The following is a 14262-nucleotide window of genomic DNA, read 5'->3' as shown; positions in this document are numbered from 1 at the left end:
AAAGTGGGAGAAACGAGGGCCCCCACCCCCACTGGGTCTAAGGAGCCACCCATAGGGACCCTTTCCCTCATAGCCCCGCCCCCTCCTCTCATTGGCTGCATCCGTCCAGGCCCCCAATGCCCCGCCCACTTCCATCACGGCCCCACCCTTTCCCCTATTGGACCCCCCCCCCCCCCCCCACAACAGCCCCGCCCCTCATTCGTATTGGCTCAACCCATAGGAGCTGTTCCCACCCCTTTCCCTCACTGGCCCTTCCCCCACTGGCCACACCCACCCGTCCTGGTCTGGTCTTCCCCTTTTCAGGCCTTTCCCTCCCCTTGCTGGCCACACCCTGATCTAGCCCCACCCTCCCCTTCATTGGCCCTCCCATCACAGCCCCGCCCCGAGCGGACACACCCACCGGGCAGGCCCCGCCCCCTCGGCCCCCCTCAGCTTCCCCTCCCCCCCTCCTCGCGGGTCACTCACGTCCGCGCTGCCGCCATGCCCGCCTCTCTGCGGATGCCCTTGGCCGCCGCCGCTCCTCCTCCGGGCGCGAGCATCCCTGGCTGCCGTTCTGCCTCCTCCGTCGGGGATGGAGGGATGTCGGGCGGGCCCCGGAACCGCCTCAGCCCCAGAGGGAGGGAGGGAGGGAGGGAGGGAGGGAGGGAGGGCTGTCGGGAGCGCGCACGAAGCCTAGTCCTGGAGCGCGCACGCCCGCGTGCGGGGGCGGGCGGCAAGTTTCGCGAGAGCGCGGCACAGGGCGTAGGCGGAGTGCGTGTGACGCACATGGCGCCGGACGTTCTACGTTACGCGCTCACGTGTGTACGTGATGTCGCGGGAGCTCCTGCAGCTCGCGCAAAGCTCATGACGTCAGGCGGCCGCTGCGTTGGGGGAAGCGGTGAGGGGGAGGCGCGCGTGGGTGAGAGGACGAGTGCGTATAAGTTCAGGGGGCGGTGCTAAGGGGGAAATCCCGGGGTGACGTGGGTAGTTCTGTGCTCTGGCCAGCTGGAGGAGGACGAATCACGGGATTGGGCGGCTGCCGGAGCCCGGTGAGGGCGCGGCGCTCCGGGGCCCGGGGCTCCCGTCCGCGCCAGTGGCAGTCAAGACTGGCCTGGCTCCTGGGGCGCGTGCGAGTGACGTCGTCAGTGCGCGACGCGGGTGCCCGAGGGCGGGGCCGGGCCGGGCGGGGGCGGAGGACGAGAGCCGGGAGCTCGGGGCAGGGCCGCGTCGGGCCCCTCCTCCTCCCTCCTCTGTCTCGGGCCCCTTCTCGCGCCGGCGACCTGTGCTCCCGCGGCTCGCCAGGGTTGGAGTGCGTGGGAACGGCCGCGCGAGGTGCGTGGCCGCAGTCCTTTCCTGCCCCCACGGGGCTGCCCACGTGCCCTCGGGGGGCGGGAACCGTGAAGAGCCGCGTCCCTCAAGGCCGTTCCCGATCCCACGGTCCCGTGGACTGGTCGCGTTCTCTCGGGGGCGTGGGAGCCCTGCGCGGCCAGAGTCTGGGGCTGGAGCCTGAGGCGCAGGAAGTGTCTGAGGGGATCACAGGCCGTGGCAGGGGCCCGAACCTCAACCGAGGAGGCGTGCCCTGTCCCGGGCCCCTGGAGCCAGGACTGGGGTCCTGGGGTTCGCTCGGCCCGGGCCCCCGTGGGGGGTTGTGTTGGCCGAGACGGGGAGTGATTGATTTGTCCTTTTCTTCTCCGGTTTGACAGATGGGGAAACTGAGGCCAGCAGGGACAAGCAGCTGCCCAGAGTCCCCCAGCCAGGCGGTGTCTGAGGCTTCACGCCTGGGTGGGACAAGCGCCCTGTGCTCCAGCCCTGGCCGGGTGACCAGAGGCTAAGGGGAGGGATCGGGTGGTGTCCGCCCTCGCAGTCCCCCGGGGTCCTCTCTGAGCCGCCTTCCTCGCAGTTACTTTGTATCTATTCACCGCGGGGCAGCGGGCGGTGAGTCTTGGCTCTGTGGCTCTCCTTTGATACTATGTAGCCTTTGCGTCTCCCGGGCTTTGCACACGCGCATGCTCACTAGCTCCCAGCTTCGCTGGTCCTTCTGGAGGAGCACCGGAGACCTCAGGAAGGGAGTGTCTTGACTTTCTAGGGAGGCAGGGCTGTGCAAAGCCCCCTGGCCTCACCCCCCTCCAGAGCCATTTGGGCCACTGGAGATGGCCTTGGTCTTTTTAAGCTAAGGTCTTTCCCTGCTGTCCATTTGTCTGAGGCCACAATCATTCAGTATTTAAAGGCTAGGTAAGAACTGAAAGAAAAGATGGCCTGGTTTGTCTTCACAAAAGAATTGATCTGGGAGGGCAAGACCTTCAGGGTCCCTGTCTAGAAGTGAAACTAACCGTCAAACACCATGCAATGAGCCAGTGAGGCTTAGTCTGGGACATACGGGCCAATCAGTGAGAGCTGTGATTTGGGGTTAAAAATGGTCATGTAGCTCCGTTTGAATCACCTTGGGCTTTATCAAAGCCTGGTTTTTTGGAACTTAAGTTCAAGAAACCATAAATGAAAACTACATTAGACAAAAGAGTTAATTTTTATATTTTTTTTCCGGGGGGGGGAGAAATGATAAAATAAATAAGTAGGGAAGAAAAAAAAAACAGCCCCCAAACCTTGTGAAGTTTAAAGCCATTCAAATTTATATTCATTTGGACAGAGTCCACATAGAAGGTATGACCCCAGAAGAGGAGGAGCACCCTTGGGATAGAAAGAAAGGCCCCCCCCCCCTTTCTAGGAGAGACACCATGCAGAGGTTAAATTGGAGAAAATAACAGCATGAAGGCCCTAATGTTAAAGGAGATCAGGAAAGACCATAGAAGATGGGATTTCTGCTGAGATTTCCTTTAGAAGTCAGGGAAGCCTAGAGGCAGGGAGGTGAGGGTTAGGACTCCAGGACCAATGGACATCCCTGGAATCCTTCGTCTTGCTTGTGAGCCAGCAAGGAGGCATGTGGGGCCACGTGGGGCTGGATTGCTGAAGAATTTGTGGATGAGGAAGGAGGAGTAAGAAACGAGAATATTGGAAACTCCAGCACAGAGGAGGCCTTTGAATGCCAGATAGAGATGGGATAATGAGCTCTGTTTTAGACATGCGTTGAGTATGTCTGCAGGACCACTGTTCAAGGCATCAGTGCATCATAGGCAGCTGGAGTTGTTTTGGCCATTGGGGAGAGATCAGGATTGCATTTGGAAAGAAATGAGTTGCTTGTGGACCAGATTGTTTTGTAGGTTGATTTAGGCAACTCTGGTGCTGTAGGCTTGGTATTAGAACAAAATGAGAAAATTTTACATCATGTAGCAATTTCTTCTTTCTTTAAATACCAATAGTTTATTTTTTCTCCAGTTACATGTTTAAACCTAACACTTTTTTAAAAAAAGTTTTCAGTTTGGAATTCTATTCCTCCCTCCCTACCTCCCCTGCACCCTCCCTGAGATGGTAAGCAATCCAATACCTTTCTAGAACATTTCCATCTTAGTCATTTTATACAAGAGTTGAACCAAACCCCCTCTAAAAAGCCAACACAAGAATGAGAGAAAGTGAAAAATAGTATGCTTCAGTTGGTATTCAGACAATATCAGTTCTTTCTCTGGAGGCGGATAGCATGTTTTATTATGAGTTCCTTGGAATCGTCTAGGATCATTGTATTGCTGAAAAGAGCTAGGTCATTAACAGTTCTTTCATTCATTGCTGTTACTGTGCAATGATCCCCTGGTTCTGCTCACTTCAGTTTGCATCAGTTCACATAAGTCTTCCTAGGTTTTTCTGAAATCATTCTGCTTGTTTTGTTATAACATGATAAAATCCCATCATGATCATACACCATAACTTGTTCAGCCATTCCCAATTGATGGACATTGCCTTAATTTCCAGTTTTTTGCTACCACAAAAAGAGCTACTATAAATATTTTTGTACAGATAAGCTCTTTTCCCTTTTTTCCTTGATCTCTTTGGGATACAGACCTAGCAATGGTATTGCTGGATCAGAGGGTATGCACAGTTTGATAGCCTTTTGAGTATAGTTCCAAATTGTTCTCCAGAATGGTTGGACCAGTTCACAACTTCACCACCAATGCATTGGTGTCCCAGTTTTCTCACATCCCCTCCAACATTTGTCATTTTCCTTTTCTGGCATGTGAATCCATCTGGTGAGTGGTACTTTAGAGTTGTGTTAGTTTACATTTCTCTGATCAGTAGTGATTTAGAGCACTTTTTCATATGACTGTAGATCACTTTTAATTCTTTGTCTGAAAACTGCCTTTTCATATCTTTCAGTCATTTATCACTTGGGCAGTGACTTGTATTCTTATAAATTTGACTTAGTTCTCTGTGAAATGAGGCCTTTATCAAAGATACTTGTGAAATCCCCCCTCTCCCCAATTTTCTGCTTTCCTTTTTGGTTGAATCATTGGTTTTGTTTGTGTAAAAACTTTTAAATTTTATATTATCAAAATGATGCATTTCCTATTTCATAATGCTTTCTGTCTCTTGTTTGGTCCTAACTTTTTGTTTTTCTACAGATCTGAGAGGTGCACTATTCCTTGCTCTCCCAATTTGCTTATGGAATCACCCTTTATGTCTGAATCCTGCACCTGTCTTGACCTTCTCTTGGTATGCAGTATGAGATGGTGGTCTATACTTAGTCTCTGCCTAGTCTGATGAGGCAGATGGATACAGGATGTGACCAGCCCTTCCCCTCCTGTCTTCTCTGTGCTTCCTGCATGATAAAGACACGTCTGGCCTACCTAATACCCAGGCATTTTGGAGCCCTGCTTACTTCTCCCATTCTCTGGTCCCCTTCCTTCTGTTCTGCAAAATTGTATTTAAAGCAGACCTTTGACCTGGCTAACTGCCGTTGCCTCCTTCCTGGAGGAGAGCCCAGTGGGGCTCTGCCTCATGGGGAGCAGGCCCGCTTGGGCGCATCACCCCAATAAATGCCTTTCTGTAACTTGCAGACTGTCCGAATGAATCCTTTCAGGACGCTAGGACATGCATGTCTATTCCTCATCGTTTCAGGTAGCAGCACAATGTTCTTGGGGCCCACCCTGAGCTCCTCTAGTGACTGCAGATAAAGTCTAGGTGAATTCTTTCACACTGGAAGCACTCTCCCAGTTCTGACCTCAACAATACTGTTTTCCAGGCAGTTTTTGTGAAATGATGAGTTTTTTGGGTTAACATATACCAAATTACCCTGATCATTTACTGTAACGTATGGTGTCCCTAGTCCATTCCATCGATCCACCCCTCTATTTCTTAGGCAGTGCCAGGTTGTTTGGATGGTTACTGCTTCATGATGCAGCTTGGGGTGACCACCTTAACATTTTTTTCATTGATTCCCTTCATATTCTTGACCAAATTTTGTTCTTATTCTAGCTCTATGAAATAATTTTTGGTAATTTGATTAGTATGGCACTGAATCAGTCAATTAATTTTGGTAGGATTGTCATTTTTGTTATATTCCTTTGGTTTACCCATGAGGGATGCCTATTTTTCCAGTTTTGTAGATGTGACTAAGGTGTGGCCCAGCTTGTGGCCTCAGCTTGGAAGCTGGGCCTAGCCTGTGCTTCACAGACTGATAACTTGTCTCTGAGGCTGCTAGCTTGTCGGGGGGTGGGGCCTAGCGACTGCTTGCTGCTGTGCAGCTGACTTGCTGCTGCTTGTGGAGCTGACTCCCCTCCTACTCCAGTGAGACAGACCTTTCCTGCAGAGCTGCTAAGCTGTTTCCCAGCTCCTAAATCAATTACGAGTGGTTTTTAAGTTATCTGGAGGGATCCAAGGAGTTCTGCCTCACTCCGCCATTTTGGTACCTGAAGGCCTTGTAGCAATTTCCAAAAGGCATTCTTAGCCGTGGTGTGGGAAGGGTCCTCAGCAAGGGCACAGACAGCATCAGTTCACTTGGGTCCAGCTCTCCTGCCTTGAGCTTGGTCTGCCAGTCAGAAACCTGCTGATGCACTGGTGTTTTGTTCTTTGGTCCTCAGGAAACTCTGTTCAAGGCACAAAGTGCCCTGAGCCGGATGAGTCCTGAAAACAGTTAGAATGTCTTTTAAGGAATCATTAGCTTAGCCTGAATGGCGCATAGTGCTGCTACCACACCGTGTGAACATCTGACAAAAGGAGGTTTAGTAATAATAATAGCTAATTTATATAGCATCTTAAGGCTTACAAAGAGCTTTACAAATATCGAATTCTATCCTTATAAACACCCTGGGTGGTAAATGTTATTATTATAACTTATGGAGGAAGAATCTGAGGTAGGCACGTTGTGACTTGCCCAGGGTCACACAGGTAGTAGGTGTCAGGCTAGTTTGGAACTGGGGCCTTCCAGCTCTAGATCTCAAGTCCTATCTTCTGCATTACCTAGCTACCTCTCATTACAGTAGCCTGGAAAGAGTACTCAGCAGTGGTGCAGCATTAATTCAGCGGGATGCTGTTCCCTGCCTCCTCGTCTCCCATATTGATGGATTTGGCTAGGAGAGTATAGTGTCTGAGAGCCCCACTCCCAACTCCTTGTGTGCAGGCCTGTCGTACAGATGGAGCCAGGATGCTGCTAAGGGCTTCAGGCCTTAGTCTTCTGAACTGTCTGAGCCTTGGGGATCAATTAGTGTCCCCTCCTTGGCAGGATGTTGCTTCTACCATGATTCTGACCAAAAAAATGTGGCTTGTTTTAATATCAGATTTTTATAGTGTCCTCTCACCCATTGAGCCTTCCGTTGCCAAAAATGAAAGAAGAAAAAAATAATAAAACCAATACATTGCATCCGACAATATATTACAAATTAGTCATTCTTAATTTCTTTAAAAAGTATTTTGTAATTATATTTGTCTTGAGTGTATAGGTTGACTACCATTTTATGTATTTAATAGTTATTTTAAATGGCATTTCCTTTTCTACTTAATTGGAATTTATTGTTATATAGAACTGCAGATGAATTTAATGAATTTTTTGGGTACCTTTTTGTTAACAGTTTCTTTGCTGATGCTTGGGGGGGATTGTTTTGGTTTTGGGGACTACTTAGGGTAGTACTTTATTGGGTTCACCCTGTTGGGGAGTCTCATCTGAAGAGGCAAAGACTCCCTGAATAAGTAATATACACAGGTTTCAGGGAGTGAGGAACAGGGTGCAGGAGTGGGAACCTGCAGCCTTGAGGTGACATGTGACTCTAGGGCCTCAAGCAGGGCCCTTTGACCAAATCCAAACTTCACAGAACAAATCCCTTAATGCCTGGTGGGGGATGGGGCAAAAGCTGGTTGATCAAGGTCCTATTCCTGGGGCTGAAGGCTGATGTGACGCAATAAGCACCGTTTTACTGAGTTTCCTGGTTAGGCTGGGAGGGTGAGGGAGGCTAGGCTGTTGGTCAGACCGGGTTGCACAGCAGGATACCATGGCACAGCCTGTTTTGTGTTACTTGTATAACTAGTAATTGTATATTGTGTTACTTGTATAATAATAATAATTGTAGCACTAATGGGAGAGTACAGATAAGATATGTGAGCAATGTGGAGCAAAGATTGTCAGAGTGGAGGAGCTCTGATCTCCAGTGTCACATGGAAATGAGCTCCTGGGCAGTGAGAGCCTTGGGACATCTGTGACTGCAGGTGCACACTTGGCTCGGAGGCCTAGCCTGGGGCTCTCCTGGCGCTCTCTGGCCTCTTGGGGACATGGTTATGTCACCACTAGATAGCGTTCGTTTGCTCTCTGTTTCCTGTTTCTGTCTCTTGTCATAGTTCTCAGGAGCATTTCCAGAACTCACAATTTGGTGGGGGGCGAGGATAGCCTTTATTCCCAGGCTTAGCAAGTTTCTAGCCCTTCCCAGTTACGAGTAGGGGTAGCTTTAAATTTTACACAAATAGGGGTGGCTTTAGGTTTTACAGATAAATATTTTATTGTATTAAAATTAGTCTTCTCTACGATTTTAGGTATAGATGAGTGTGCTTTCTTAAAGGCATTTTCTGAATCTGTTGTTATAATTTTGTACTTTAAGGGGTTTTAGATTGGCCATAATTTTTTGGATATACTGTCCAGGTTTTTTTTTTTTTACTAGAATTTAATTTTGAATGTTGGCATTAATGTTAATTGCTTCTTTGCTTCCTCCCCGACACCCCACATTTGCCTCTTAAAAGGAGTCTGGGAAGATGTTTTGCCAGTTGGTGAAGCCCCGATATTCTAGACTCTTTAAGCTGGTTGCCACAGGTTCAATCCAGCCAGTTCTCTTTTCTGCTTTTTCTTTGTGAGCTTGTGTCCATGCCCATCTGCAGGGTCTGTCCCTCTTGGTTTCCTGGTAAGTCAGGGTATTAGTGATCCAGTTGCATGCTGAGATATTGTGACATATGCACTGCTTTGCACTTCATTTTTCATTTGTGATTATTAGGCTTGTCTCTTTTGGGTTACTATGAATGAGGCTGAGGAAGTCCTGGGCTTTGCTGTCATTGGGAACATAGCATCTGAAGGACCTCATTGGCTCTAAGGAAGCCTTCCTTGTGCCATCGGGACATTCTCCATGGTGGCATCTTGGTTTAGTATCTGCTTTTTTCTAGACTCATGCCTTACTTGACTGTTCTAATTGTTGGACACCATGATCTCAGTGGTTGTATTAAGGAATGTTACATGATCTATTTTTGCTTTTTTAAAAACAAAACTTATTTTTCAGTCCTTAAACATGAAAAAAAAATTGAACATTTTCATATGCATAAAAGTACACAAAAAGGAGATTGTGACATAAGATTATTCCACTATCTCCTTATTTTTAGTGGAAGTTTCCAGGCACCATGTGAACTTGAATGTCGTTCTTTGTCAGTGAAACCCTTTTGGGGATGCTTGCAGTATTTCCCCCTATGAAAGCTCTGGACTTTGGCTATGACATTCCTGGGACTTTTACTTTTGAGTGTCATTTCAAGAGGTGATTGGTGGATTCTCTTTTCTGTGTTTTGTTTTCTGGTTCTAATTTGGGTAGCTTTTGAGTATGACTTTTTTTTTTAAATCATTGTTTTTCACAGATTCTGAGGATTTTAAAATTCTTTCTGGTATGTGTTTTTCAGGTCAGTTTCTTTTTTATATCAAGTAGCTAGCTATATTTTCTTCTAGTTAGTCAGCCTCTTCATTGTGTTCTAATATTTCTTGGAAGTCTTATGGAGTCATTTTACTTTTGTTTGGTCTATTCTAGTTTTCAGGAAGTCAAATTTTGGGCAAAGTTTACCACTTACCCTTTCAAAAATACATATATTTTTTAATTAATAGAAAGTTATTTTATCTCTTTCCCCCACCCCCGCCATGGAGAAAAGGGAAAAGAAAAATATATTCCTTGTAAAACCTTGTAAACAAATGTGCATTCAAACAAAATAAGTTCCATTATTGTCCGTGTCCAAAAGGTGTCCAATTCCACAACCTGAATTCATTAACCCTCAGGAAAAGATAGAGAAATCCCATTTGAAACAACTACGGAATGTAGAAAATACCTGGGGGTCTACCTACCAAGATACACAAAATAATAAGTAGAATGACAAACCACTGTTTGTAGAAGCAGGACTAAATATTTGGAGAAATATTAATTGTTCATGGTTGGGTTGAGTCAGTATAATAAAGATGACTATCCTACCTAAATTTATTTATTTATTCAATGCTTAACCAATCCAATTAACAAATGGTTACTATAAAAAACTAGAAAAAAACGATGAAATTCATATGGAGGTCAGGAAACTCAAGGGAAATAATGAAAAATATTGGAGAAGCCATAGGTCCTAGCAGTACCTGATTTCAAATCATACTACAAAGCAATCATACTACAAAACAGTTTGGTGTTGGTTAAAAAATGATTGACCAGGGGGTGGAGCCAAGATGGCGGAGTAGAAGCACGGCCTTCCCGCAGCTTCAGCTTCCACCCTCCCCAATCCACGTGAAAAGGGGCTCTAAACAAACTTTGGACCTGAAGAACCCACAAAATGACACAGAGAAGCTAACCTCCCATTGAGGACAGCCCTGCAGGCCAGCAGGAATCCAGCACAGCACTCTGGGAGCTGAGCCCAGCCCCATGCTGAGGCTTTAGCCCTAGCGCGGGCCTGACCAGCCGCCAGCCAGAGGGACACCAGATCAGCAGCAGCTGTGGCTTTTTCAACACATAGACACAAAGGACAAAGTGAGTGGTCCGTACAGTCTGGACTTTGGGACCAGTAAGTGGGAGTGCATGGCTTTTACCCCCAAGGCGAAATGCCGCTGAGACGCCAGCACAGCCAGCCAGCGCCATGTGGCAGCTTCAGTTCTTGGCCTGCGGAGTGTAGGGGGACCAAGCACCAGTCTGAGGCGTAATCGTTCTTCCTTTAACCTGCTTGGATCTGGATTGCAGTCTAGGGTGAAGGTTCTGGGGTATGTGTCCAGCTTACCAGAACGTGTGGAGACCTCAGAGAGGGTACCCATCTAATACCTCCAGCAGCTGAGAAAACCCCAGCGTTTGGGATGAAAGCTCCCCTGTCTGGTGGCAGAAAGCCCATAAGTCAAGTAATTGAGTGGCAAAATGAGCAGGCAGAGGAAACAAAGTAGACAGAAGATTCCAACAATACACTCCTATTTTGGGGACAAAAAGGAGCAAAGCATGGAAGAGGAGGAAAGCAGTGAAGTCAGAACTCCTGCACCAAAAGCTTCAAAGAAAAACACAAGCTGGTTACAGGTCATAGAGGACCTTAAGAAAGATTTTGAAAACCAAAAAAAAGAAGTGGAGGAAAAATTGGGAAGAGAAATGAGAACAATGCAAGGAAATTATGAAATGAGAGTCAGCAGCCTGACTGAGGAAAATAATACCTTAAAAAACAGACTGACTCAAATGGCAAAGGAGGCCCAAAAAGGCAATGAGGAGAAGAATGCTTTAAAAAGTCGAATTTGCCTGATGGAAAAAGAATCTCAAAAACTCAATGAAGAGAATCATTGCTTCAGAATTAGATTGGAGCAAGTGGAAGCTAGTGACTTTATGAGAAATCAAGATGCTGTTAAACAGATCCAAACAAAAGAACAGAAGGCAATGTGAAATATCTCATGGGAAAAACCACTGACCTGGAAAATAGATCCAGGAGAGATCATTTAAAAATTATTGGACTACCTGAAAGCCATGACCAAAGTAAGAACCTAGAAATCATCCTCCAGGAAGTTCTCAAAGAAAACTGCCCTGATGTTTTAGTACCAGAGGGCAAAATAGAGGTTGAAAGAATCCACCGATTACCTCCTGAAAAAGATCCCAAAAAGAAAACTCCTACGCATATTATAGCCAGGTTCCGGAATTCCCAGATTAGGGAGAGAAGATTACAAGCAGCCAGGAAGAAACAATTTGAATATTGTGGAAACACAATCAGGATAACCCAGGATCTGACAGCTTCTACACTGAGGGATCGAAGGGCCTGGAATGTGATATTCTGGAGGGCAAAGGAGCTGGGACTAAAACCAAGAGTCACCTACCCAGCAAAACTGAGTATCATGTTTCAAGGGGACAATATGGTCATTCAGTGGAATAGAGGACTTTCAAGCATTCTTGCTGAGAAAACCAGAGTTGAACAGAAAATTTGACATTCAGATACAAGAAGCAAGAGAAGCATGAGAAGGTAAACAGGGAAAAGAAATCATAAGGAACTTATCAAAGTGGAACTATTAACATTCCTACATGGAAAAACAGTAATTGTAACTTATGGAACTTTTCTCAGTAGTTGAAGGGATTAGAAATATATATATATATATATATATATATATATATATATATATATATTTGTCTATATATGAGGGTATATGGGCATATGAATACATATGTGAATGTGTGTGTATAAATGTTTACAGGTATACATAGATGGAGGGCACAGGACCAATTTAACAGGAAGGGATGATACTTAAAAGGCGAAATTAAGAGGTGAGAGGAATATAATGAGAGGAGATGGGGAGAGACAGAATGGGGTAAATTATCTCATACAGAAGAGGCAAGGGAAAATGATTACAATGGAGGGGAAGAATAAGAAGGCAAAAGGGAATGGGTCAACCTTATTCCCATTGAATTTGGCTTGAGGAGGGAGTGAAATACACACTAAATAGGGGATCTCACCCTCCAGGAGAACAGGGGGGGGAGGGGATAAGAGGGGGGATGATAGAAGGGAAGTTAGGCTGGGCGGGAGGGAGGTTGGAAGCACTCACTTTTGAAAATAGACGGGATCAAAGTGGAGAGTAGAGGGGGTGGGAGGGAGGGAAGTGTCGTCAGTCTTTTACAATGTATCTACTATGTTATTGTCTTGCATTAGCCACACATGTGCAACCTCTACTGAACTGCGTATCTTCCCAGTAGGGGTGGGTGACGGGGAAGGCGGGGAATGAATCTGGAATTGAAAGTTTTGAAATCAAATATTCAAATATGTATATATATATATGTATACGTGTGTGTGGGTATATATATATGTGTATATATATTATACTATTATTAATGCCATCTTACATGTAATTGGGAAATGGGATGTGCAGGCACTGAGGCATAAAGATCCACTGGAAAAGTGGAAAGGGGTGTGGGGGAAAATGTGGGAGAGAGCAGACTGGAGGAGGGGATATCCTGTGGGACGGTGGGTGGGGGAGAAATGGGGAGAAAATGTGTAACTCAAAATCTGGCGGAAATGGATGATGTAAATCAGAAGTTAATAAAGCATTAAAAATAAAATATAAAAAAAAACAAAGTAGCCAAAAAAAAATGATTGCTCAGTGGAACTGAATAGGCACAAAGCATTCAGAAATGCAAACATGATAGTCTGGTGTTTACATAAAGATTTGCTATTTGATTAGATCTGTTGGAAAATTAGACCAGAATGTAAAAGAAATTGCATTTAGAGCAGCAGTTCCCACCTTGTGCTCAGGTATAAGGTGTCCTGGCAAAGCATAAGTGACCTGGATAAACAGAAGGTCACATCATAGAGTAGAGAAACAAGATAAAAGACTCATCAGAACTGAGGAGAGAAGAATTCATGCCTAGGCCAGGGGGAGAGGAGCTCACGGGAGATAAGACCAGTCCTTTTTTTTGGCTTTTTTTTTGGAGGGGGAGGAAGGGCAGTTGGGGTTAAGTGACTTGCCCAAGGTCACATGGCTAGTAAGTGTGTCAAGTGTCTGAGGCCAGATTTGAACTTGGGTCCTCCTGACTCTAGGGCCAATGGTTTATTCACTGCGCCACCTAGCCACCCCAAAACCAGTCATTCTTACTGTTGAAAGTTAATGAATTTTCACACAAGCACATCCACTTTACCTTCTAAGCTGTTAACTCCTTTATTCCATTTTAAATCTCTTGCTTCATTTCTGGGAGTTCTTATGAAGAACCCACGTTTATCCTTGGAGTCTCTGCTCACAGTTGTAGAGTTAATGCCTCCAGGCTGGATATTTGGGTATTTAGATCTTGACTTTGTTATAGCAGGCCTTCTTTATTCTTAATATCCTTAATAATAACTGGCATTAATATAGTAGAATTCTACCAGTTCTGCCTTCCAAAAGTGGAAGTGAGTGCCATGGGAGCAGGATGGGTCCTCCCTGCCATGGTGCTTTTTTTTTTTGTTGTTGTTGTTAAAGAAACACTTAAAAGTTTTTTTTTTTAGTTCAAATTTATTTGATTTCCAAATTTGTTTTCTTTCCTTCTCCCCTTCCCCTCCCTCTCTTCCCAGTTGAGAATACAAGAAAAACAAAACCCCTGGTACAAACGTGTATAGTCAATTGAAACAAATTACCTCTTTGGCCACATTAAAAAAAAGTCTTTATCTGCTTTCTGAATCCATCATCACCCTTCCCAGGTTGGAGAGCATGCATCATCGCGAGTCCTTTGGAGTTGAGGCAGATCACTGTGTTGGTCAGTTATTAAGTCTTTGACGGTTGTTTGTCGTTACAATCTTGCTGTTGCCGCGTATAATGCTCTGGTTCTGCTCACTTCACTTTGCATCAGTTCATATGTTTTCCCAGGTTTCTCTGAAACTATCCCCTCTATCGGTTCTTACAGCATGGCGGTATTCCATCACATTCAAATACCATACCCGGTTTAGCCGTTCCCCAGTACTTAGTGAACATTCTCTCAGTTTCCAGTTCTTTGCCACCACAAATAGAACTGCTATTTTTGTACATATGGATCTTTTGCCTCACTTTTGGATCTCTTTGGGCAGTAGAACTCGTAGTGCTCCTGCTGAGTGATTGACCTGAGCACCGTGTCCAGCGTCTGGTCTCCTCATGGCTTTGTAGGAGGATGATAACTAATGGCTTTGCTGAGCTTTTTTGAGAACAGGTTAATGGAGTGAATTAAGTCCTGAACGCCTGGGGGA

At 45.9% G+C, this 14262-nt stretch overlaps 1 protein-coding gene across 7 annotated transcripts in view; it reads left to right on the top strand.

The window, feature by feature from the left end:
* Positions 1-14262, top strand: part of WRN (WRN RecQ like helicase) — an 83479-nt gene that overhangs the window by 265 nt on the left and 68952 nt on the right. The window contains exon 1 of one of the 7 annotated variants that reach the window (XM_069104932.1): positions 745-877. The exons of 1 other annotated variant lie outside the window; for it this stretch is intronic. The gene's annotated coding sequence lies outside the window, so the exon portion shown is untranslated. Of the gene's footprint in view, positions 1-744; positions 1029-1156; positions 1312-1352; positions 1915-14262 lie in introns of those variants that run through there. 5 more of the 7 variants (XM_069104933.1, XM_069104930.1, XM_069104934.1 and 2 more) reach the window with 5 other exon arrangements.

Source organism: Petaurus breviceps, unplaced genomic scaffold (genome assembly GCF_028583685.1).
Source record: "Petaurus breviceps papuanus isolate PSGF00001 unplaced genomic scaffold, PetGlider_PUasm1.0 689, whole genome shotgun sequence".
NCBI lineage: Eukaryota > Metazoa > Chordata > Mammalia > Diprotodontia > Petauridae > Petaurus > Petaurus breviceps.
The sequence above is the reverse complement of the archived record's forward strand: the minus strand, read 5'-3'. Positions and strand labels throughout refer to the sequence as shown.